This window comes from Xenopus laevis, chromosome 3S (genome assembly GCF_017654675.1).
Source record: "Xenopus laevis strain J_2021 chromosome 3S, Xenopus_laevis_v10.1, whole genome shotgun sequence".
NCBI lineage: Eukaryota > Metazoa > Chordata > Amphibia > Anura > Pipidae > Xenopus > Xenopus laevis.
In genome coordinates this window covers 82,641,064-82,668,274 of record NC_054376.1, presented here as the reverse complement: position 1 = coordinate 82,668,274, position 27,211 = coordinate 82,641,064, and positions in this window count along the sequence as shown.

The following is a 27,211-nucleotide window of genomic DNA, read 5'->3' as shown; positions in this document are numbered from 1 at the left end:
GGCCAGAAAAATTATGCCATATAAATGCAGAAAATATGCATTTTTTTGGTCGCAGCCACTGAAGCACAGTTGCCAGAAAAAATATGCCATATAAATGCTGAAAATAGTCATTTTTTGCCATATACGTTGAGTCAACGTATGGCAAAAAATGACTATTTTCAGCATTTATATGGCATATTTTTTCTGGCCTCTGTGCTTCAGTGGCTGCGGCCAAAAAAACTGGGCAAACAATGCCTACAAGGTCAACGTCGTTGACCTTGTAGGCATTGTTTGCCCAGTTTTTTTGGCCGCAGCCACTGAAGCACAGAGGCCAGAAAAAATATGCCATATAAATGCTGAAAATAGTCATTTTTTTGGTCGCAGCCACTGAAGCACAGTTGCCAGAAAAATTATGCCATATAAATGCTGAAAATATAAATTTTTTTGGTTGCAGCCACTGAAGCACAGAGGCCAGAAAAATTATGCCATATAAATGCTGAAAATATAAATTTTTTTGGTTGCAGCCACTGAAGCACAGTTGACAGAAAAATTATGCCATATAAATGCTGAAAATATAATTTTTTTTGGTTGCAGCCACTGAAGCACAGAGGCCAGAAAAATTATGCCATATAAATGCAGAAAATATGCATTTTTTTGGTTGCAGCCACTGAAGCACAGAGGCCAGAAAAATTATGCCATATAAATGCAGAAAATATGCATTTTTTTGGACGCAGCCACTGAAGCACAGAGGCCAGAAAAATTATGCCATATAAATGCAGAAAATATGCATTTTTTTGGTTGCAGCCACTGAAGCACAGTTGCCAGAAAAAATATGCCATATAAATGCTGAAAATAGTCATTTTTTGCCATACGTTGACCTTGTAGACATTGTTTGCCCAGTTTTTTTGGTTGCAGCCACTGAAGCACAGAGGCCAGAAAAAATTAAACCAGTAGGGTTTGCACCCTAGTTTGTAACGGTGGCGGAGGGAGGAGGAGGACGCTAAAGGACAGCTGTGTGTGGAGTCATGAGGCTTGAAGAGAAGGACAGCTGCATAGAAGTCAGAACAAGTCTTCCGGCGTGCAGTAACCCTCCGAGATCCACCCCTCATTCATTTTAATAAAGGTCAGGTAATCGACACTTTTGTGACCTAGGCGAGTTCTCTTCTCAGTTACAATCCCTCCTGCTGCACTGAAGGTCCTTTCTGAGAGCACACTTGAGGCTGGGCAAGACAAGAGGTTCATGGCAAATTGTGACAGCTCTGGCCACAGATCAAGCCTGCGCACCCAGTAGTCCAGGGGTTCATCGCTCCTCAGAGTGTCGATATCTGCAGTTAATGCCAGGTAGTCCGCTACCTGCCGGTCGAGGCGTTCTTTGAGGGTGGATCCAGAAGGGTTGTGGCGCTGCCTTGGACAGAAAAACATTTGCATGTCTGACGTTACAGACTGGCCAAAGGGCTTTGTCCTTGCAGGTGTGCTCGTGGCAGGATTACTGGCACCTCTGCCCCTGGAATGTTGATGAGTTCCTGAAGTGACATCACCCTTAAAAGCATTGTACAACATGTTTTGCAGGCTGGTTTGTAAATGCCGCATCTTTTCGGACTTGTGGTATGTTGGTAACATTTCTGACACTTTATGCTTGTACCGAGGGTCTAGTAGCGTTGCGACCCAGTACAGGTCCTTCTCCTTAAGCCTCTTGATACGGGGGTCCTTCAACAGGCATGACAGCATGAAAGACCCCATTCTCACAAGGTTGGATGCAGAGCTATCCATCTCCGCTTCCTCATTATCAAGGACTGCATCATCCACGGTCTCCTCCCCCCAGCCACGTACAAGACCAGGGGTCCCCAAAAGGTCACCACTAGCCCCCTGGGAAGCCTGCTCCTGTTGGTCCTCCTCCTCCTCCTCCACAAAGCCACCTTCCTCCTCTGACTCCACTTCTGGCACCTCTCCCTGCGTTGCAGCAGGTGCCTGGGTTCGTTCTGGTGATTCCGACCAGAAATCGTGCGCTTCCAGCTCCTCGTCACGCTGGTCTACAGCCTCATCTGTCACTCGTCGCACGGCACGCTCCAGGAATAAAGCGAAGGGTATTAGGTCGCTGATGGTGCCTTCGGTGCGACTGACCATATTTGTCACCTCTTCAAAAGGTCGCATGAGCCTGCAGGCATCGCGCATAAGCACCCAGTAACGGGGGAAAAAAATCCCCAGCTGTGCAGATCCAGTCCTACCACCCAGTTCAAAAAGGTACTCGTTGACGGCCCTTTGTTGTTGCAGCAGACGTTCCAACATAAGGAGCGTTGAATTCCAGCGAGTCTGGCTGTCAGAAATCAAACGCCTGACTGGCATGTTGTAGCGCTGCTGAATGTCAGCAAGGCGTGCCATGGCTGTGTAGGAACGCCTGAAATGGGCCGACACCTTTCTGGACTGGGTGAGAACGTCCTGGAATCCTGGGTACTTGGAGACAAAACGTTGGACTATTAAATTTAACACATGTGCCATGCAGGGCACATGTGTTAAATTGCCTAGTCTCAACGCTGCCAACAGATTGCTTCCATTGTCACACACCACTTTTCCGATCTGCAGTTGGTGTGGGGTCAGCCACCGATCGGCCTGTGACTGCAGAGATGACAGGAGTACAGATCCGGTATGGTTTTTGCTTTCCAGGCACGTCATCCCCAAGACAGCGTGACAACGGCGTACCTGGCACGTCGAATAGCCTAGGGGGAGCTGGGGGTGCACAGGTGTGGAGGAGGAGAAGGAGGACCCAGCAGCAGAGTAAGAAGAAGAAGAAGACGAGGTAGAGAGCGATGGAGGAGTAGAGGTGGTGGCAGAACCGCGTGCAATCCGTGGCGGTGACACCAACTCCACTGTTGTTGTTGAGCTACCCATTCCCTGCTTCCCAGCCATTACCAAGTTCACCCAGTGGGCAGTGTAGGTGACATACCTGCCCTGACCATGCTTGGAGGACCATGCGTCAGTAGTCATATGGACCTTTGGCCCAACACTAAGTGACAGAGATGCGGTAACTTGGCTCTGCACATGTTGGTACAGGTGTGGTATTCCCTTTTTAGAAAAAAATTGCGGCTGGGTACCTTCCACTGCGGTGTCCCAATTGCTACAAATTTGCGGAAGGCCTCAGAGTCCACCAGCTGGTATGGTAAAAGCTGGCGGGCTAAGAGTGCAGACAAGCCAGCTGTCAGACGCCGGGCAAGGGGGTGACAGTCAGACATTGGCTTCTTACGCTCAAACATGGCCTTCACAGAAACTTGGCTGGTGGCAGATGACTGGGAATGGGAACAGGTGGTCAAGGTGGAAGGCGGAGTGGAGGGTGGTTCAGACGGGTCAAGGAGAGCAGAGGTAGAGCAGTAAGATGCTGGACCAGAAGGAGTGTGGCTTTTAGTTTGCCTGTTGCCTTTGAGGTGTTGCTCCCAAAGTGCTTTGTGCTTGCCGCTCATGTGCCTTCGCATAGAAGTTGTACCTATGTGGCTGTTGGGCTTACCAAGGCTCAGTTTCTGACTGCACTCATTGCAAATTACAATGCTTTTGTCAGAGGCACACACATTAAAAAAATCCCACACTGCTGACTTTTTGGAAGTGTGCGATCTGGCGGTAACAGTAGAAGTTGGCGGAGTTGGCGGTATTGGCGGCAATGGCGGGTGCGTTGGCCGGCTGAACACAGGTGCCGATACATGTTGTTGCCCTACTGATCCCTGCGGGCTGTCCTCCCTGCTTCTTCTAAGTCTTATTCTCCTACTGCCTCTCTGACTCTCCGTCTCTCCATCTGAACTACCCTCCTCTTGCTCTCTTCTACTAGGCACCCACAAAACATCAATCTCCTCATCATCATTCTCCTCAGATGCATCAATTTCTTCTGACACATCACAGAAGGAAGCAGCAGCGGGGACCTCCTCCTCATCACTCATTATGTCCATCTCTATCGTGTTCTCTGCCAGAATTAAATCTGGTGTAAGGTCCTCATCTCCTTCATCTTCTTCTGGCAATAATGGTTGCGCATTACTCAGTTCAAGAAACTCATTGGAAAATAACTCCTCTGACCCCAGTGAAGAAGGGGCACCGGTGGTGGAGGAAGTGTTACGTGGGGTGGCCATAGCAGTGGAGGATGAGGAGGATGTTGTGGTAAAGTTAGAAACGGTAGAGGATGGGGTGTGCTGTGTAAGCCAGTCAACTACCTCTTCAGCATTTTGGGAGTTCAGGGTCATTGGCTTTTTAAAACTGGGCAATTTGCTAGGGCCACAGGATTGCATAGCAGCACGGCCCCTAGCACGGCCTCTGCGTGGCGGCCTGCCTTTGCCTGGCATTATTTTTAAAAAAACAACAACAACAACAAAAACTCAGTTGGTTTTTCTGGAAACGATAATACACACAGCTAGATGGCGGGTTGAAGAAAACACTGTGCAAATAATGCCTACAAGGTCAACGTATACACTACTACAGCGGTGGATACGGATTACGTAAAATATATGAATGCTGCTTGAAAAAAAGTAACTCAAGTGGTTTTTCTAGAGACGATAATATTATCAATATTTAGACAAAATGTGAACAAGCTCACACAGCTCGATGGCGGGTTGAAGAAAACAGTGTGCAAATAATGCCTACAAGGTCAACGTATACACTACTACAGCGGTGGATACGGATTACGTAAAATATATGAATGCTGCTTGAAAAAAAGTAACTCAAGTGGTTTTTCTAGAGACGATAATATTATCAATATTTAGACAAAATGTGAACAAGCTCACACAGCTCGATGGCGGGTTGAAGAAAACAGTGTGCAAATAATGCCTACAAGGCCAACGTATACACTACTACAGCGGTGGATACGGATTACGTAAAATATATGAATGCTGCTTGAAAAAAAGTAACTCAAGTGGTTTTTCTAGAGACGATAATATTATCAATATTTAGACAAAATGTGAACAAGCTCACACAGCTCGATGGCGGGTTGAAGAAAACAGTGTGCAAATAATGCCTACAAGGTCAACGTATACACTACTACAGCGGTGGATACGGATTACGTAAAATATATGAATGCTGCTTGAAAAAAGTGACTCCGGTGTTTTTTCTGGAGACGGTAATATTATGGATATTTAGACAGAATGTGAACAAGGTCACACAGCTCGATGGCGGGTTGAAGAAAACAGTGTGCAAATAATGCCTACAAGGCCAACGTATACACTACTACAGCGGTGGATACGGATTACAGAAAAATATATGAATGCTGCTTGAAAAAAGTGACTCCGGTGTTTTTTCTGGAGACGGTAATATTATGGATATTTAGACAGAATGTGAACAAGGTCACACAGCTCGATGGCGGGTTGAAGAAAACAGTGTGCAAATAATGCCTACAAGGCCAACGTATACACTACTACAGCGGTGGATACGGATTACGTAAAATATATGAATGCTGCTTGAAAAAAGTGACTCCGGTGTTTTTTCTGGAGACGGTAATATTATGGATATTTAGACAGAATGTGAACAAGGTCACACAGCTCGATGGCGGGTTGAAGAAAACAGTGTGCAAATAATGCCTACAAGGCCAACGTATACACTACTACAGCGGTGGATACGGATTACGTAAAATATATGAATGCTGCTTGAAAAAAGTGACTCCGGTGTTTTTTCTGGAGACGGTAATATTATGGATATTTAGACAGAATGTGAACAAGGTCACACAGCTCGATGGCGGGTTGAAGAAAACAGTGTGCAAATAATGCCTACAAGGCCAACGTATACACTACTACAGCGGTGGATACGGATTACGTAAAATATATGAATGCTGCTTGAAAAAAGTGACTCCGGTGTTTTTTCTGGAGACGGTAATATTATGGATATTTAGACAGAATGTGAACAAGGTCACACAGCTCGATGGCGGGTTGAAGAAAACAGTGTGCAAATAATGCCTACAAGGCCAACGTATACACTACTACAGCGGTGGATACGGATTACGTAAAATATATTATGGCTGCTTGAAAAAAGTGACTCCGGTGTTTTTTCTGGAGACGGTAATATTATGGATATTTAGACAGAATGTGAACAAGGTCACACAGCTCGATGGCGGGTTGAAGAAAACAGTGTGCAAATAATGCCTACAAGGCCAACGTATACACTACTACAGCGGTGGATACGGATTACGTAAAATATATTATGGCTGCTTGAAAAAAGTGACTCCGGTGTTTTTTCTGGAGACGGTAATATTATGGATATTTAGACAGAATGTGAACAAGGTCACACAGCTCGATGGCGGGTTGAAGAAAACAGTGTGCAAATAATGCCTACAGGGCAAATAATGCCTAAAAGGTCAACTTATACACTACTACAGCGGTAGTAAAATAAAAAAAAGTAAAATAAAAAAAAAAATGAATATTAAAAAAAAAAAATTAAAGTTGGTGCTGCTGAACTACTAGGAGCAGCAGATTAGCACACCAGTCCCACTCCCCAACACTGCTAGACTAATAGCACTGGGCTCTTATAGTAGTAGTAGTAGTAGTAGTAGTAAAACAACAAAAAATAAATAAAAGCAGTCCTTACAAGGACTACTGTTATTGCAGCAGTCAGCAGATGAGATCAGAAGCAGGACAGCTGCCCACTGCAGCTACATACAGAGCACTGCAGTAGAAGGTAGATTACTAGCCAGCAAAGCTACCTAAGCTTAAATGTCCCTCAAACCCCTGCAGACTTCTGTCCCTCCAATAACAGAGCAGTATCAAAACGATTACTAGCCAGCAAACTTTCAACTGTCCCTGAAATCACTAACAGGCAGCAGCTCTCTCCCTACACTATCTCTTCAGCACACACAGGCAGAGTGAAAAAACGCTGCAGGGCTTCGGTTTTTATAGGGAAGGGGAGTGGTCCAGGGGAGAGCTTCCTGATTGGCTGCCATGTACCTGCTGGTCTGGGGTGAGAGGGCAAAAAAAAGCGCCAACAATGGCGAACCCAAAATGGCGAACGTCGCGCGACGTTCGCGAACTTCCGGCGAGCGCGAACACCCGATGTTCGCGCGAACAAGTTCGCCGGCGAACAGTTCGCGACATCTCTACTGGTAAGCCCTCATCTAGCATATGCCGTACAGTTTTGGTCTCCAGTGCTCAAGCAGGACATTATTGTATTAGAGAGGGTACAGAGAAGGGCAACGGAGCTGGTAAAATCTATGGAGATGGAAAATCTTGGGTATGGAAAATCTTAGCTATGAGGGAAGACTGGCCAAGTTGGGGTTGTTCATGCTAGAGAAGAGGTGCTTAAGGGGTGATATGATAACTATGTATAAATATATAAGGGAATCATACAATAACCTCTCTAATGCTTTATTTAACAATAGGTCCTTCCAGTTGACAAGAGGGTACTCATTCTGATTACAAGAAATGAGGTTCAGAAAGGGTTTTTTACAGTGAGAGCTGTGAAGATGTGGAATTCTCTCCCTGAATCAGTCGTACAGGCTGATACATTAGATAGCTTTAAGGGGTTGGATGGCTTTTTAGCAAGTGAGGTAGTACAGGGCTATGGGAGATAGCTTAGAGTACAAGTTGATCCAGGGGCTGGTCCGATTGCCATCTTGGAGTCAGGAAGAGTATTTCCCCCTCTGAGACAAATTCAAATGGGTTTTTTCTCTGGATCAACTAGCAATTACAAACACATTATACACAATATATTTGAAGATTCTTACTTCCAACATGCCAATTTCAGCACATCTATATAGTTGTATTTATTGCATTGTGTGTACTATTACTGTATTGTAAAAATGAATAGTGCTTCTAAAAAGCAGTATAATTTAAATACAGATTTATATACATACATTTATGAATGGCTTGCAAGTGCTATTCATTACTGTGAAGGAAATTATAACATGTCATTCTTTCCATAGATCAATTTCTTTTTGTTATTTGCTGTTTCATTGTAGTATATTTTATCTACCATAAAATTGTCTGCAAAGATATCTGCATGTACAGTTTATCTAACATTTTGTGTTGCCTACAATGTAATGTTTTTATAATACTAAGTATAACATTTACCACTTATGCAAACAGAAACGTTTTACTTGTTGGATAATCCATTTATACAAAAACAAAAAACAGTAACAAAATATAAAAAGGGAATTTTTATAGTTAATACATGTTTTCCAAACATATAAAAATGCCACCATTTATTGAGGAAGAAATTGTTGTTTGGGCCAGTGGTCGTAGTGCACAATGATGGGAGGGACCTGTCACTTAAGTCCAGAACATAAAAATTGTCATAAATAGCAAAACCAGCTGTAGGAGAAGTACTTGACAACTGGGGTTTTCTGCATAAGAGATCTTTCTGCAATTTGAAATTCCATACCTATTAAAAATCATTTAAACATTAAGGCGGTTATTTATCAAAGGTCGAATTTTAGAGGTATTTAGAGTTATTTAGATTTAGTTTTAACTCTAATAAACTTGAATGTACTCACAACTCGAAAGGGAGCTTATTTAAGAAAAAATTCTAAAGTCTAAAATTCGATTGAATAGGAAGGACCCAAAAATTCAAGTCGAATTAAAATCAAATTTTCTTCTGAAAAAAAAACCTTGAATGTCAGGAAGGCTATTAACATCTTAAAATGGTTCAACGGACCTCTACCATTGACTTCTAAATGAAGTATTGAATTAAATGTGTGATACATCTCACAATCAAATTAGAATTTGAGTTGGTGATTTTAAACTCGAAATTTTGAGTTTTGTCTAAAATAACTATTTGAATTGGAATTTACCATTCGAACCTTAGTAAATCTGCCCCTAAATGCCATTTTTTTTATTACAGAGAAAAGGAAAACCATTTTTAAAAATGTGAATTATTTGCTTAAATTAAGCTTTATGTGAGGTAGCCTTCCTTTAATTCAGAGGTTTCTGATAATGAATCCCATACCTGATTTTAAAAAGAAAGTCTTATCACATAAAACTTTAGTGATGTTTGAGAAAAAAGTTATAGTACTAGAAATGTTAAAGCCAATCATGATTTGTTTCACTTTGTCATAACATTTGGTTTCTTTGGGCATCAGCTTAGAATCACAAACTCATTCTTCTCAGAATGTAACAGTATTTTCTATTAATACTCATTCTTAGCCGCCTATTTGCTAAGCACCCTTCAAACCATACTCCAATTGTTTACATGTCAATATTCAGTGCACTAACATATAGCCACTTCTGTCCTTTTTTTGGGTGGGGGGGGGTTCAGAAATATTTTATATGTATAATTTGTTGAACTAAATACAGACTGAATATTGAAACCCAATGGCAAATATAAGGATATTAGAGGTAACAAAGTAACTCTGTCTCCAGTAAAAAAATCTACTATGTACAGTATTATTTTTATTGATTGTAATAAAACATTTTGGTGCAGATTATGAAATTCCAGCAGTTCAATATTTCCCATTTATCAACACTTTCCTTATCTTGACAAATTTCTTTGAGCACCCAAACATTATTCTGTTATATGGGGTGAGGAAACGTAGCAGCATTGTGAGCACTAACATCACACTGGGTCATTAATTGTTACTTGCTATTGAAATGACAGAATAAGGATTCGAACAATTGTAATATTTTTGAAGCAAATTGATAAATCTAAATTCTTTAATTATTTTTTTTAGTGAGTGAATTACCAAGTAGTAACTCCTGTTACTACTTGGTAAAACGCATTGCTGCATTATAAACATAACCCTTTCATAGTCATCCCATTCTGGAATATGTTCAAATGAATCCATGTGATATCTAATCTTCATTCATATGAATATAGTTCCTTGAAATAAATACCAGTGGGACATTACATATCAATGTACTTTAGCTGTAGAAATAAATTGAACAACCTAGCCATAATTACATTTATTATTTTTCATAATAATAAAAACTGTGAAAATTAACAAATCAATTTTACTTTAAATGAAGAACTACAATAAATATGCATATTGCTCTAGATATAAATACATTCACACAACACAAGGTGTTTTCAACATGTACAATTTATTTCCCATAAGTCCTCCAAATCATGCATGTATATCATTGGAATCCATGAGAAAACTCAGTTCAGAAAGCAACTAATTATGACTTAAATCAATTAAATATTTTATTCTAATCCCTTCTTAGTAAGAAAAAAAAATACTGCCAAATTCCGGACGTTTTTGACAAAATAACATATATGATTCACTACCACTGAATAATAAAACAGATGAATAAATGTCTGCCAAGATCAATTACTATCATTAAGCATTCTGGGAGGTAGGAATGAAATGGTCTCTTTTATTGCTTTGTCATGCATGCTTGCTAATTACACTGAGAATCTTATTACATATTTATTACTGGCATACAACATAAAGCTTTTGACATTCTCTATTTTACATAAGCATGTAACATTACTTAATTAAGACGATTCTGTATTTTATTGTCATTTTATCCCTATTTATTGACAGCATTTCAAATTTTACTCTTTTGCCATCTTAATTACTGTGTTTTTAAAAACTAGAAAGCAGAAGCTCTCTCTATGTTTGTTTTTCCTGTACTGTGAAATTTTAAAAAGTTTGGAATATCTAACACCTTTGTTTCTTCAGCACATCTATGGGGTTTCATCATCTAAAGTTCTTTTTATTATTTCCACCCACAGCAATATGTTTCATGTCACATTTATATGATTTATTCTGTACATCTTAAAATATTCAGTGTGCTTGAGTAGATGATGATGACAGTCATTATTTTTAAACAATTACAGAATATAACAGATTAGCAAAAGTTTAGAGATTTAGAATATTGATGAAGGTTAAATGCAGTTTACTAATATAAATCTGTTATTTGCAAAGTGGATTGTTAATATGGGATGCAATCCTTATGTAACCTCCAGTGTTTCATATTTCTTCTAGAACTATGTTCTATAACTTGAACAAACCATAATAAAACAAACAGTAGGACATTAGTATAAATGTTTAAATAAAAAAAAAAATGCTAAACTTCATACTTCATACTTTGTGAAAGCTGCATTGAAAGCCCTAATCTTACTGATTGCAATAGTAATATTCACAATCTTTATGAATAGTATGATTTTTATCTAGTATTAAAGAGCTTCATTCACCAGAGCTGAACTGCAAACAATTTCAAGATAAACAGTGAAACCAAGCAGTTCAGATAGAGAATACAGGCTAATGTTGTGATGCCATGACTTCTTGCCACTGGACTCTGGTTTGTGTGGTATATAGCTGGTAGTGATGGTAGCGAATTTCTCCCATTTCGCTGAAAAATTAGCAAATTTCCAGCGAAATGGGGAACAATTAGTGAAACGCAAATATTGACGCCAGAGTCAAAATATTTTTGACGCCATCGACAATTCAGATGCTGGCGACAATTCAGACGCTGGCGACAATTCTGACGCCCATTAAAGTCAATAGGTACCTAGAATTGTCGCCGGCATCAGAATTGTCTTGGGTGTCAATTTCGCTAATTTATTCGCCAGAGGCGAAACACTGAAATTCACCGCAAATTTGCGCCTGGCGCATAAATTCGACCATCACTAATGGCTGCCAGTTCTCGTCTTTTGTTGCCTGAGTTTGTAGCTCTTATAACCCTTTGCTATAGCCACTGTAGCTAGCTGCCTCAACCAAGAGGCAGCTACAATGCTTAGCTTCTGTATGTTTTCTCTGCTTGTGCTTACTGTATGGACTTGATTCATGTGCTCCTGAACTGAATTTTTGATATTTCCTGTGCTTTGATCTTACCTCAGCTTTGACTCTTTAAGCTTCTGCTTGCCCTGCCCTAGGTTTGTTACAACTGTCCCTTGCCTGCCCTGACCTTGGCCTGGATTTTGATTTCACTAGCAGCACACCAACTTCTCTTCTGTGGTACTTTGCCTTGTTTCAAACTCAAGAGCAATTGTATCTGTAGTGTGACACTTAGGATACCATCCCACTTGAACTCCAGCATCTAACCCTTCAACATACATGCACAAAAACAGCTGCTGTACAAAAACAGCTACTGTACAAAAACAGCTACTTAAATAGATGCCAGTGAGTGCCAGCTTAGAGTCAGTTTAGTGTGTTAGAAATCACACTTAAATACATGTATCCAGTGCATATTTTATTTGCAGTAATTAAGCAAGATAATATGGGATATGGGTTCTTCCCATATTCAAGAAATGTCATGCACTGACAATTGTTTTTAGATCAACTTTCAGCAAAGATCTCTGTACTCACATTCAGGAGAATCTGCCCTTGTGCCAGTAAATTATTGTATACAGTCTCAGAAAGCACCTGCACCCCGGTCTGAATAATCAAAACGATAAAGGGTACATACAAGTATACATACTTTTCAATATAAATAGACACATTCCCATATATTGTTAGTGTTAACTGTACCAGGGTGTCAAGCATATTTAAATCTGTGACCATGTCTCTTAGGGAATATTCAGTGCCTTGGCAAATTTTAAAAAAAATGTCATTGATATATAAATAATATTTAATGATATACTCTTGATTCTTTGGAATTAAAATCCAAATTTATCAATAGACATATGATCAAAGACAATCAGATTGTCACGCAAAAAACACAGAATTTTTCATGTTTAGACACCCGACAACCACGAAAAATTTGAGTTTTCTGGAAAACCAATCTCAAACCCTGAAAATTCCAAGCATTTCATGAGGGCTAAAAGATCTTCAAATGGTTAAGGGGACATCTGACCTTACTTTTTACATGAATTAGGTAGGTTTTAGATGGTATATTTTCGAATTCGGACTTTGGAGCATCTTTTTTACTGCAACTTTTTAGTTCTACTAAGGATTCTATTACAGTATTATTCTGCAATTTCTCCTATACCTGTTAATCTCCCAGTTGGCACAATATTTCTTGTCTGTAGGGGAGACTATGCAATTTTGCAACGAGTGTGTGTTCGTCAACAGAACGGTTCAACATTGAAAAAGAGGCAGACACTGCTGCCCGCATTGGGGCTGAAATCACCAATCAGATTTACATTTTGTACTAATTATGTGCACAAATTATTTTATTATGTACATATCAAAAGAGAACCTTTGACTGGATGTTAATAATATGCTATTTAATGTATTTGTCATATGACAATAATAAAGGCTGCATGAAGAATTCACTTCCAAGAACAAATTTTAAAATTAAACGGAAAGAAATGATAAGACTTGATGTGCAAAGATAGATCTCTCTCTCTCTTTTGGCACACAGTTTACAATGAACTTCATCAATGACAATGAGGTAAATATTGATTTTCCCAGAGGTCATATTTTGTACCAATATAATTTAAACTGTTACAGGAAAGCAATAAAAAAAAATCTTTTCAAAACATGGCATGTGTTTTAAAATCTCTTGCAAGGAATGCTCCAACACACAAATATATTTGGGATGTGTATAGTAAGTAGCACATTCATGGCTTCCAACATTTAAATATTAAAAAGTGGAAAGATTTAGGACATTTACATAATATAGGAGGTCGGAACACTTACAAATATATATATATATATATATATATATATATATATATATATATATATATATATATATATATATATATATATATATATATATATATATATATATATATATATATATAGTTAAGAGCACTCACGGGTATTGTCAAAAAGGCTTTTATTGGAGTATTACAATCTACCCCAGGTGTGGGGTAGATTGTAATACTCCAATAAAAGCCTTTTTCACAATACCCGTGAGTGCTCTTAACTATATTTTTATGCTATTTCCTGAAGAAGCACCAGGGACTTGATTGATGGATGGTGAGTGCCGGTTTAACAAACTGACTATATATATATATATATATATAGATATAGATATAGATATATATATATATATATATATATTATAGATATAGATATATATCTATATATATATATATATATATATATATATATATATATATATATATATATATATATATATATATATATATATATATATATATAAATTAAACAGGAGAATCAGCACTCCAGGATACATGAATGACAATTTTTTTTTATTTCACTGTGAATCCAACATTTAGGTCCCACCTGCCCTGCATGTCACAAAGAAGCACAGAGACCTGCATTCCTCAATGAATTGTCCGGTCTGAATTTGATGTGCTCATTGTTGTCCCCTAACTGGAATATCATTTATTAAGAATTTTTTAGCTGTGCTGTTTAAAAAAGCAATTTATATTTGTATATATGTTCCATTAGAAACAGCATGTAAGTAGTTTGGATGTAGACAGCATGTAAGTAGTTTGGATGTAGACGAAAAATTCACCGGACGCTCAACAGCAAGTGAAGCGGGGCAGACCCCTGCGTGTTTATTCAAGTCTTGTGATGTAACGTTTCGGGGGGGGCCCCTTCGTCAGACATGACGCCCGCCCCCGAAACGTTACATCACAAGACTTGAATAAACATGCAGGGGTCTGCCCCACTTCACTTGCTGTTGAGTGTCTGGTGAATTGTTCGTCTCTATGTATATTGGAGAGGTGCTGACCTCTTTTCCGGACACCACGCTATTTGACTGGAGAGGCTGGGGAATCAGGAATCCTTTTTGTGAGTTACAAGTAGTTTGGATGTGTCATTAAAAGATTAAAAAAAAAAAATATATATATATATATATATATATATATATATATATTTATATATATAATCAAGACAGGAGTTTCACTAGGTTTGATGCTACCTTTGTTGCAAAGGTTGTAAATTTATTAAATATTAAAATTGAATGTGGTAAGACTGCATCAATAACACTCGCAGTCCACTCATAGGGTAAAATCATTCAAGTTTATTTGAGCAGAATAAACATTGCAGTCCTGACGCATTTCGTATCAAAGATATGACGTCATAGGTATACCTATGGCAACATATCTTTGATATGAAACGCTACAGGACTGCAATGTTTTTAATTATTTTACCCTACGAATGGACTGCGGAGTGCTTGCCAGTAATGTTGGTTTCGAATGCACGTCCCCTACAGCTCTGGGTTCGGGGCATTGCACCTGGGTCACTCGTCTACCTTGGTGAGTGCAGCTTTTTCCTTAAACCTCTACGTATTTAGAAAAAGTGTTGTGAGCCCAGAAGCGTGGGACCTGTGGTATGTACACCCAGGTCATCATGTTTAAAGGGTGAGCACGTTTATGGCCTTGAGGAGACTATTGGTTGTTTATATAAATACAGGGGCTTTAATAGTGGGATCGAGATATTCCCAAAAACAACATTTCTCAGTTTATACCTATGCTTCAAATAATTGGAGGTTGGGATTGAACTTAATTTTTGTTTAACGAAGACTGCATCAATATCCTTTTTATAGTTTAAATGCTCACTTGGGAATAGAACTAATATACATATATAACTGCTGCCTAGGCATGCATTGTAAACCAATACTGTAACAAATTGTTCACAAGCATACCCGGGCCCCTAATATATTACTTCTGCCTGGTGAACAGATCCCTATGGAAACGACACTCCCACCATAGCATGCAAACAAAATTGATACCGGCATTCAAAGGCAATGCAGACAGGGGATGCACCCTTGTGTTTATTAAATAACTCAATAATCTACCATAACAATACATTGTAAACCAAACATTAAATCGAATCTACACCAATAAATGTTGATTAAAAATTGTCATATCCTGTAAAGTAGTACACTTCACATTCCCATTGCTTTAGAAGCCAACTTAGAAACATGACTTTAGCATTGTACATAAAACTTTGAATTTCAAAGTGTGAAAATGTGTGTATTTTCTAAAACAGCTGATCATTAGTGATAAGCAAATCTTTTCTGCAGGCATGAACCAGCAGTGAAATCCTGCATTTCACCATCTGCAAATTTCTTTTTGCAAAACTGCAGCAAAAATTCACCTCAAAAAAGTTGCTGAGACAAAAAAGTCACCCAAAGAAAAAAACGACCATTGACTTGAATGCATTTGGAGTAAGGAGAAAAAATGCCTTACTCATGCCTATGAGTAAGTATCCTCGGATACGAAACACGTAAGGTTCATTGTTTTAGCTGTTTTTGAATAAAGATTTTTTTATCATACCGCCTGGCCCAAGGTGCTTCTTTGCTTTCTACATTGAGGTACTCCCCCAGCTACGGGTTCGGGCGCTGCACCCGGGCCACCCAACATCATCGGTGAATCTCTATTCATACAAGATTGCTGTGTTAATTTTGAATGCTATATATCAGTTAAAACTGCACCCTACAACGATAGACCCAGGGTTTTTACACCTGGGTCCTACTCTGCATTGGGTGAGCCGTTAACTTTGTTTACACCTTGGGGACTGAGCCGATGTGTTTTTTCTTTGTATAAGGAGAAAACACCCATAGACTTTAATGCATTTGGACAAAAAGAAGCTGAGACAAAAAAGTTACTTGTGCCTGCACTTTAGGAGAGAAATGCTTTCTGGCAGGCTGCTGTTATCTGGTTACCTTCCCATTGTACTTTTGTTTGGCTGCTGGGGGGAAAAGGGGGGGTGATATCACTCCAACTTGCAGTACAGCAGTAAAGAGTGATTGAAGTTTATCAGAGCACAAGTCACATGACTTGGGGCAGCTGGGAAATTGACAATATGTCTAGCCCCATGTCAGATTTCAAAATTGAATATAAAAAAATCTGTTTGCTCTTTTGAGAAATGAATTTCAGTGCAGAATTCTGCTGGAGCAGCACTATTAACTGATTCATTTTTTTTTCCCATGACAGTATCCCTTTAACAATGACCCTGCTTCAGGTTTGCTGCTATAACAGAAGCCATTGACTATTATGGAAGCCACCCTGACATTTTACAGGCTGGATACTCAGAAATTTGTTAATGTTACTTTTTTTTTAAAGTATGCTTCTGTGACAGTTATAAATATGTGTATATCATTTTAATAACTTTTTTTAATATTACATTGTAGATGGATGAGTGTAAACTTTCTTTCAAATGTCCTTTTTGTCAAAAAAATATACTGTCTCATATTCTGTATCACATGCCAAATATATAAAACAGAATCATACAATAATATATTATTTTGCAAAGAAACTCTAAGCAGATGTAATAGAATAGACATAATCCTTAGATATATAGAAGCATTAATTTATGACTATCCCATTTCAGACCATAGGGGCCTTAAAAGGCAAAGATTTAAACATATCCCAGCTCACTTACAGGTAAGCCATTCATTATTTTTGTTCTGACTTGCATGACCTGTCCTTAACTCAATATAAGTCTAATCCCTGGCCTGTTAAGGCCCCTGAGAATTGTAGTTGGCAGTCCTGAATAAATCAAGACAGTGAAGAAATACTTTTCTAGTGTGCTCATTTATAAAATATGTCATTTGCAATGTAAAATATCATACCAAATATAAGCCTGTTTCTGCTACAGTGGCACCTCTACATTCCATGGTTTTGTATCCTCTAATGGCAAGTTCTTTTCAACCACGAAAGCACAATTCCGAACAATATGTGACCTTGATCTATATTTGGTATCAGATAAATCACCCACAAAATCAAGTTAGGTGTATTTTCACATACAAAGGGGTCTTTACAAGGTTCTTTGGCTGAATACTCAATAAAAACCTAAAAAGTAGAAGGATAGGATGACTTTTATGTTAGCAAAGTAACGTATCTGATGTGTGTTTTTGTTGTGAGTAATTTGTAATACTATGGGGGACATATTAAAAAAAATGGTTGTTAGCTTTAAAAAAAAGAAAGCTTTGCGCACCATTGCTTTTAAGATCACTTTTGATGACAGAATTCCTTTAATGCCTGTCCCATTAAAAAAACACAATAATTCCTTTATAATTCTTTATTAAAATTGAATGTATTATTGTCATGGTTGAAATGCATGTTGTTATTCTAAGGACAACATTAGTTTATTTTAGTTCACTTCTTACACCATTTGCAAAATATTTTACTCATTTTTAAAAATATGTTCGTATTGAATGATTTTAATTTGTAATGTATTTTTCTACTGTGCAACATATTTTTACACGTATTCATGAAATTAAAAGTTGCACATGGAGCAAAGAAACTCAAATATCTAATAATTTAGGAAGCTTAAATAAGAAGACAATCCAGCTTCGCTGAATCAGACTCTATCTGGTAACTTACCTATTGCATTCATCCTTATAAGAACAAAATGTGTTTTTCAATCCAGATCAAGAAATAGGAAAATAAATGATGGTAAAATGATCTGCTCTTTGTAATAGGTTTCTTTGAGCAAACTTATATGAGGATCATGAGTTTATTAGTCTGGATTTCACAAAACAAAAGATTGTACAAAGCATATCATTTTATACTGTATTCAGCTTTTAGACATCTGTCTTTCTCAAATAAAAGGTGCTATTAAAAACCAAGTTGATACAGAATGTATTCATTTTATTTATCCTAAAATAAGGTAAATTCAACCAAAAATACATCAATATTAATTCATAAAATATTTCCCCAGAGTGGAGCACGGGGATCAGTGTGTGTAAGGTTAAATAACTCATTAACCTTCTGCAAGGCTCTACTCTGTATACAATAGATACTGTTCCTAGTCCCAACCTTAGTTCCCACAATCTATACAGGGGTGGGTGGTAGTGCGGTTCTATAATTGCTAATAGATGGGTAAGCTGTGCTGCCAAGAAGTAATTAAGCATGCTGGGGAGTGCCATGCCACCCTCCCCCACTGGTCTCATCAGGGTTGGTAGACCAAGCCTCTGTCTAGATTAACCGCAAATGAATTTTCTCAGTTTCTTGTTGATGTTATCAAATTTCGCCTTAGGTATCTATACAGGAGAGTGCCACAGTGGATATAACAATTTGGGCATGACCGCCATTTTAATGAGCTGTATCCTTCCTAAAATTCTTAAGGGCAACTGCTCCCATACGTTAAATTTGTCATCTAGCCAATTTATCTGTTTGTCAATATTATTTTTGGAATATTGGTGCAGATCTTTAGTTATTTCAAGCCCTATATAAGTGAATTTATCGACCATGGGCATCTCCACCGCCTCCCCTCCAGCTACCGGTCTCACCGGGTCAACTGGAAACAAGACTGATTTGGTCGGGCTCACTTGCAGTCCTGATAGCTCCCTAAAGTGTGCTGTAATTTCTAGAAGGTACTTCAAGTAGGGCCCCTGTCCCCCAAATATACTAAAGTGTCAGCATATAATTGAATTTTTTCCTGAATGTCCTGTATCTTGAACCCAATTATATCCTCAGCTTGCCGGACTGCCGGGGCAAATGGTTCAATTCCTGTATGGCAGTTTCCAATGTATCTTTATTATCTAGAATTTGCAACCAGACCGGGTTCAGGGACCATCTCGCCACCCTTTCTTTTTTCTGAAATTGAATCCCCAACTCCAAAGGGGAGTGGTCCGAGATCCCCTAGGGAAATAGTGAACAGAGGTTATTTTGGACAACAGTGGTTGGTCAATTATAGCGTAGTCAATCCTGGACAATGATAAGTGGGATTGAGAGAAACAGGAATACTGCCTAGCGGTGGGGTTCAGATACCTCCAAACTTTTACCATCCCCAGACCATCCACCAGCTGCTGCAGGTCAGTGGTTCTACCATTAAAGGGCTGGCCAAGTCTGACCCATTTATCCAAATCATGATCCATCAGTGAGTTGAAGTCACCCATGGGTATGGGCATATGGGTACTGAGCCATGAATTGTGTTAACTCAATTATACAGTCCCTTTTATAGGGGAGGTGGAATATATAAATTCGCTAGGATAAGTTCCATATTATTAATATAACAGTGCACAAAAAATATATCTTCCCTTGGCATTTGACTGCGCCCAGCACAAAGGGAAATTTCTTATGGATCAGCAATGAAACTCCCGAGGAGTGGTTTGTATATGTGGAGAGGTAGGCCCATCCAAACCAGGGCTTCTTTAAGGCCAGAGTTCTACTCCCTGTTAAGTGCATTTCCTGGAGGAAAGCTATTGTGGCATGTTTCTGCTTGAGGTATTCTAGCACTAGCCTCCTTTTTATTGGACAATTAAGGCCTTGGACATTCCAACTTATTAATTTCTCAGCCATAAAGGACCTGCGTTCTATAACCCCCATGCACATACATTGAATAGCAACCAGTAGCTTGAGCATAAACAGTAAAACATATTAGCATTGAATATTAACATTACCCATAAACTCTCCCTCTCCTTCCACCCCTTCCATTAGCCAATTAATCTGATAATACAAATGTAGGGCAACAGCTCCCCATAAACCTTTGAAAACTCCACTGTAACTCCCCCGACCCCTTAGCAAAAACATACCCAGCTGCAGTATTAAGTCCTTCTGCTGTGTCTTAGTGTTACCTTTATGGTCCAAGAGTCACACAGTGCCACTAGTTCAAATGTAAAACGGGCATCTCTCAGCTCTCCGACAAAACATCGGGAGTTCTATAGGTGACTAGGCCTTAATAGGTGACCGTAGTTGGCCGGCAGGAACTAAGCAAAGTGGTATTTGCAGCCTATTAAACTGTGAGATCCAGGATACCACGCTTGTATCCAAAGGCAGTGGGCAAAAAGAAAACTAATTGAACAGTACCTGTAACAGGCGTCATACTTTTTCCATCTTGGGACTGCCTGGTAGCCAACCGCTACAGCATTGGCTCATTCTGAGTGTTGAGCCATTTACTGACTTCTTGCAGCAGGGTAAAAAATGAGAGGCCCCGTTCAGCATGATCTGCAGTTGGGCTGGGTATAGCATAGGGTAGATGATTTTTGCCTCCCGGAGCCTTTTCTCTACTACGATAAATTTTGCACGCTGACGCTGAACCTCAGCAGAGTAGTCCGTGTAGATGGAGATCGTCTCTGCTTGGAACTGTAGAGCCTCTTGCTTCCGAGCCAGTGTAAGGATGGTATCTTGGTCCTGAGCATTCAGTAGTCTGGCAAACAAAGGCCGTGGTGGAGCTCCAGATGGGTTTGGCCAAAGGTGGAGGACAGATTGGCCCTGTTAAATTTGCTAGCCAGCCATTCCTCGATAAAGTGTTCAGGTCTCTCCCCCTCTGCCTTTTCAGGGAAACCCACAAAGCACAAGTTGTTTTGCCTGAGACGATTCACCAGGTCGTCCATTTTTGCGAAGCCAACAGTAGCCATCCTATGCACTTCTGCAACCCGCTCAGGGAGAGGTGCGCAGGTATCTTCGAGGTTGCTCACTCTTTGCTCCACCTCGGTAGTTCTCTCTCTCAGCCGCTGCAGATCTAGTTTTATAATGGAGAGGTCACGTTTTATTTCATCGGTTTTGGTGCTGATGAGGCTAGTACAGGTGACTTTGGACTCCCTTATTTCCTGCAAAATCTCTTGCAATGTGGGTTCTGGTGCTTGCTGCAATGGGGGAGGAGAGGGAGACCTGCTGGCTGCGTTCCGGGCGCCATCTTATTTCTCCTCTTGGGCATATCTCTCCATAGAGAGTCAATAAATCCCCCGGGACGTCCTATCATATCCGGAGGGGGTCCCTTACAGGGAGTCTGTTTGTGTTTTTTCGACTAGCTATGCAAGGCTTTTTATAAGCCTTTGGGAGGAACAGTCCATTTGGGAGGAACAGTCCATATACGGCCCCCATATTTTATTTTGGAAGTGCTATATAGATGATGTAATAAGAATTTGGAAGGGTCCTGAAACCCTATTGAAGGAGTTCATTGATCTACCGAATAGTAATTCGTAAAACGTACTTCCACCATAAGCAAAGTGGAGGTAGTATTTCTAGAGTTAGTTATATCCAATGTGGAGGGCCAGATTCAGACAAGTACTAACTTTAAAAAGGTAGATGTAAACATTTACTTATTGGTAGACAGCTGCCATAAATGGTTGGTTGGAGGGCATCCCTAATCTAATTCATGAGAGTTAGATGGAACTGTAGCAGGAAGGAAGATTTTGTAAAACAAGTGATTGATGTTAAGGAGAGATTTATGGAGAAAGGATATATGGAGTATAAACTATTGGGAGATATACAAAGGGTGAGGCAGATAGAGAGACAACAATTACTTGTTCCCAAGAAGAAAAGAGTAGGAATAGAAAAGGACCATGTATAGTGACAAATTATAGTGGAGATAGCTGGAAGGTGTTTAATATTATCAAAAAAACATTAGCATATTCTCCTGAAGGACAAGATACAGGAGAAAATCCTGGATGAGAAACCTAACCTTATCCTCAAAAGGGCACCGACTATTAAGGATAAAATATCCCCTAGTCAACTAAGGCAAGAAGAATAGCAACAAAAATAGAAATTCCCAACAAAACCAGTTACATTTTCTTCTTCAGAGAGTAAAATGAAGGTTCCCATGCGGACATTGTTCGAAATGTAATTAGGTAAAAAAAGGGAGACATTTTCAATCATATACTGATTTTAAAAAATATGAGCTAAATCATTTTTATAATTTTCCAGATATTGACTAGTATCTGTCTATCTATCCATCCATTTACAGTGGCACGGTAGCTGGGAAACTGTAAGGGAAAGGAATCTCTCCCAGAATGCTCTATAGAACATAGCTGATGTGGAGAATAACAGGGACAATATGTATGTATTAATCCTAATTAATAAAAGCTATGTTTTAGTATTTCTTTATATTACAATATTGTTCTATAGACCTCAAATCTCACTGTTTAGCAGCTTAGATATTTTGTGGATGGTGATTCTCATCTCCACTGGTAAACGATGGCCAGTGTTGCACATAGGGACTAACAGGCAATGGGTAATACAGCATGGTAACATTTATGACTATTAGATTCTGTAGGGCAGCTAAAGTGTCATCAGACATCAGACATGCCTGTTAGCACACCTGCTACCCAAACTATTTAACATACTACATCTGGAAGGCTTTGCGTTCCATGTGACTTTGCCTTTAAATAGAAACGTCTACATCTCTGTTTAATGGGTGATTGTATGTGCAATATTCATCTGCTTGCTTTGTTGCCAAGCCATGTGCAGAAATGTTTATAAAGTAGATTTGAGAGATGTATGCTCTTGGCAAATAAAGTGTTTTAAATTGTGGGATATAGTCATTTAATTACAAAACCAGCGGTAAAACACATCAACAAAAGCATAATCAACATATCCATGGGACAAATTAAAATGCATAGTGTTATCTCTGAGTTCCACTCCCCAAAGTCTCTTTCATAGAGAATTGAATATTCTTTCCAACTTCCTTACTGTTGATATCTTTTTCCTTTATGAATAAGCAAGCCAGTTAATGAACCCAGTAGAACAACTGGTATGTATATGCACTTATGTAAAATGCATGCAACAAATGCATTATTAAAACATTGTTTTTGTCAAAACACAGAACTTCAAAATCTAATCAAATCTATATACATTAAAGCATAGCAGACTACATTTTTATGAAAAACATGATTTGAATACTTGTGTAGAAACATAATCCATCACACTGTTTATCTAAAATTCCCTTTAGCAGTGGTACACACTAGGGATGTAGCGAACGTCGGAAAAAATGTTCGCGAACGTCCGGACCAAAATGCGAACGGTTCGCGAACGTTGCGAACCCCATAGACTTCAATGGGAAGGCGAATTTTAAAAGCTAGAAAAGACATTTCTGGCCAGAAAAATGATTTTAAAGTTGTTTAAAGGGTGCAACGACCTGGACAGTGGCATGCCAGAGGGGGATCAAGGGCAAATATGTTTCTAAAAAATCCATTGTTGACACAGCGCTGCGTTTTGTGCTGTAAAGGGCAGAAATCACACTACGTCACTCAGGTGGTGTTTCTGGAGACGGTATTATTATTGATATTTAGACAGAATGTGAAAAAGCTCACACAGCTAGGTGGCAGTGGTTTGAAGAACAGATGCAGATGAGAGATCAGCAGCAGGACAGACAGCTGCCCACAGCAGCTACATACAGAGCACTGCAGTAGAAGGTAGATTACTAGCCAGCAAAGCTACCTAACCTAAAATGTCCCTCAAATCCCTGCAGAGTTCTGTCCCTACAATACAGAGCAGTATCAAGTAGATTACTAGCCAGCAAAGTTACTATCAACTGTCCCTCAAATCACTAACAGCTCTCTCCCTACACTAGCTCTTCCAAGCACACACAGGCAGAATGAAAAAACGCTGCAGGGCTTCAGTTTATATATGGAAGGGGAGTGGTCCAGGGGGTGTGGGGGTGGTCCAGGAGGGAGAGCTTCCTGATTGGCTGCCATGTATCTGCTGGTCTGGGGGAGAAATGGCAAAAAAAAGCGCCAGCTAAGGCGAACCCAAATTGGCGAACGTTGCGTTACGTTCGCGAACATTCGGCGGACGCGAACGGTCGATGTTCGCGCGAACAAGTTCGTCGGCGAACAGTCCGCGACATCCCTAGTACACACCAATTTCATAAATGTTTTTTTTGTTGTTTTCCATTGGTTCTGGTGATATTACAAAGGGCATGTCATTTGTGTAAGTTTATTTTACCTTACAATGCACATACCAATCATCTAGTTATAGATCTCGAAGGTCTATAAATGATTTGTCTTGAGGTTGTATAAACACAATATTAATTGGTCACATACCAAAATAGAAGTGTATGTATCATTTGACTTGTCACCCATCTAGCAACATTTGGTTAAGCTTCCTGTACTTATTAACAAGCACAAATATCAAATCATCACCTAAAAAGTAACCCTGTTAGAAGTACAGTACCTCAAATCTCACCCTAAATTGCCAGCGACTTTTATGGTGTTACTGTTCAAAAGGACAAAAAATGCAGCACATGCAGTACTTATGTTTTATGAAGTGATTTCCTTTTGAAAGCTCAAGCTTCAGAGACTATAATTACAATGGATGGAGTAGTGCAATAGATGGCTTGTGATGTACTCAAGTAATGACCCATGTCTGGATCTATTAGGAGTAATTACTTGGATCTTTAAATATACAAAAGGAAATGGACACACACACACACACACACAAACACACACATATATATATATATATATATATATATATATATATATATATATATATATATATATATATATATATACAGTATAGTCAACAAAAGTATAATACCAGCACTCCAAACGAGGTAAATCCAGTGGTGCACGGTCAAAGTTGTATATACTGTGTATGGAGGATCAGCACACACTGTGTAGATGGTGAAAACAAATCTCTTTTATTTTCCAACAAGATTACATCTTAATCCAATGTTTCGGTCCCACATGGGGACCTTTCTTGAGAAGGTGGGATAAATGGGTGGGATTAATCTCCCAGACATACAGACATATAACTTGGCTTGTAACCTTCGCTATGCAGCAGATTGGGTTAATAATAGAGAATTTTTTGCACTACCTACACTAACTCAGGCGCTTTCACCTAAGATCTCTTTGACTTCTCTCTTAAATTTAGACGAGAAACAAATCCCACAGATAGCAAAGATAATCCACTGATATACACCACAATCAGAGCTTGGCGTGCAGCACGCCGTAGACTTTCAGTCTCGCCTTCACTGTCTCCCTTTTTACCTTTTGTAGGTAACCCACAGTTTTTGAATAACTATATTGGAAACCCATTTCTTGTTTGGGCAAAACAGGGTTTTGCACAAGTTAGACACTTAATGCGCACTCCCACAGATCCTTACTCTCTCTCTGACTCAAAGAACGATACCCCTCATTGACTTGGAATTTTTTCTCATATTTACAAGTCAGGTACTATGCGCAAACAGTGACTCGCCTATTTCAGCTCAGGATGTAGACAATCAGATGGATTGCCTATATCAGACACAATACGACCCTCCACCTCCCTTTTGTATAAAATCCTAAAAGCCCCATTGTTTGACAGGGACTTTGATAGAGGTAAAGGGAAATGGCTGCAAAAAATTCCATATCTTACATGAGACAAACTATTTACTTTACATGTCAAATTGTTATCATTTCTAAATTCAAGCCACTTCCATGTTATGTTTTTAAACATACTGCACAGGGGGTACTTCTCGCCAGATATATGGAAAAAAGTGGGTTAGTCCGATTCGGACGCCTGCCCAAAGTGCCAGGCCTTGAAAGCTGACTTCTGTCATTGTTTATGGTCCTGTCCATTGATTAAACAGTTTTGGAATGAGGTCACCGTCTATTGTAAACTCACATTACATATTCCGTCATATCCTACACCCATGTGGGCAATCTTTGGAGACACAGCAAGTGCCAAAAGTAGACAAGAAATTAGCAAACATTGTCTCGGCGGTTGGTAGGAAGGCTATACTACAGTGCTGGACATCAAACTTGCCACCTTCACTTGAGATTATGCTTACTAAACTTGATTATGCTTACCGTATGGATTGGCCGGAGGCCACTCTTAATAGAGAGCGAAGAGTTACATCCTTTTTTGCCACTTGGACAAAATACATACAAATACTACCCCCTGTTCAACAACGAGAAATTGCCTATGTGTTCAGATTCACTACCTGGTATGTGTCCGAGGAACTAGCAGGGAGAAATCCTTTAATGGAAGCTTTAATATGCGAGAACACCCAACTAACACCTTGATGATCTTTCATATGACATAATCTTTGGGGGAATGGTGTGGGGCTCCAGGGTGGGAGGAGTGCAGAAGTGTAATCTGTTGAAGGTTCATGGTAATAAAATGCTTACTGTACACTTCTAATCATTGGACGTCAAAGAATATGTAGATCTACTTCAGTTTATATTTTGACCTCTATTTACAATTGTATTGGCATGTTGCATTTTGTTTGTTAACATGGTTCTGCTTGGTGCAAATAATAAAGCCATTTAAAAAAAATAAATAAATAATGGAAGCAAAGCCTTATATTTCTCTGATGAATATCCCTTTCAGGCCTAATAGCACTTACAGAGATAATTATTTTGCAGAGGCCAGAATGTACACAAAATAAATGTTAACATTTTTAAACATTGACCTGATATGTAAAAAAAAAAAAAATATGTAAACACCATTAGCATATCAGTATCGCTGTCAGAGAGAAATGTCTTTTAACAAATATTCTGCATACATTGTAATCTACATATATTGAAATAGTAGCCGTTTTACTATCTTGACCTTAGAGATAGATCCTGCTATATACAGATAGTTTTGCACTGCATATTCTGTAAAGATCATGATGGCACCTACAGTATATGTTTTTTATTGATAAACAAATCAATACAGGATTGCGAGATCACTACATGAATGCACGGTCATTACATATGTAACACCAGCATTCTTGTAGAAGCAACCTTCATTCTGATGCTTTATAGAAGGCCATTAGTTATACAAAACTGGGCTGGGCTCCCATCTGTACAAAGATAAATATAATTTGTTGACAATCTAC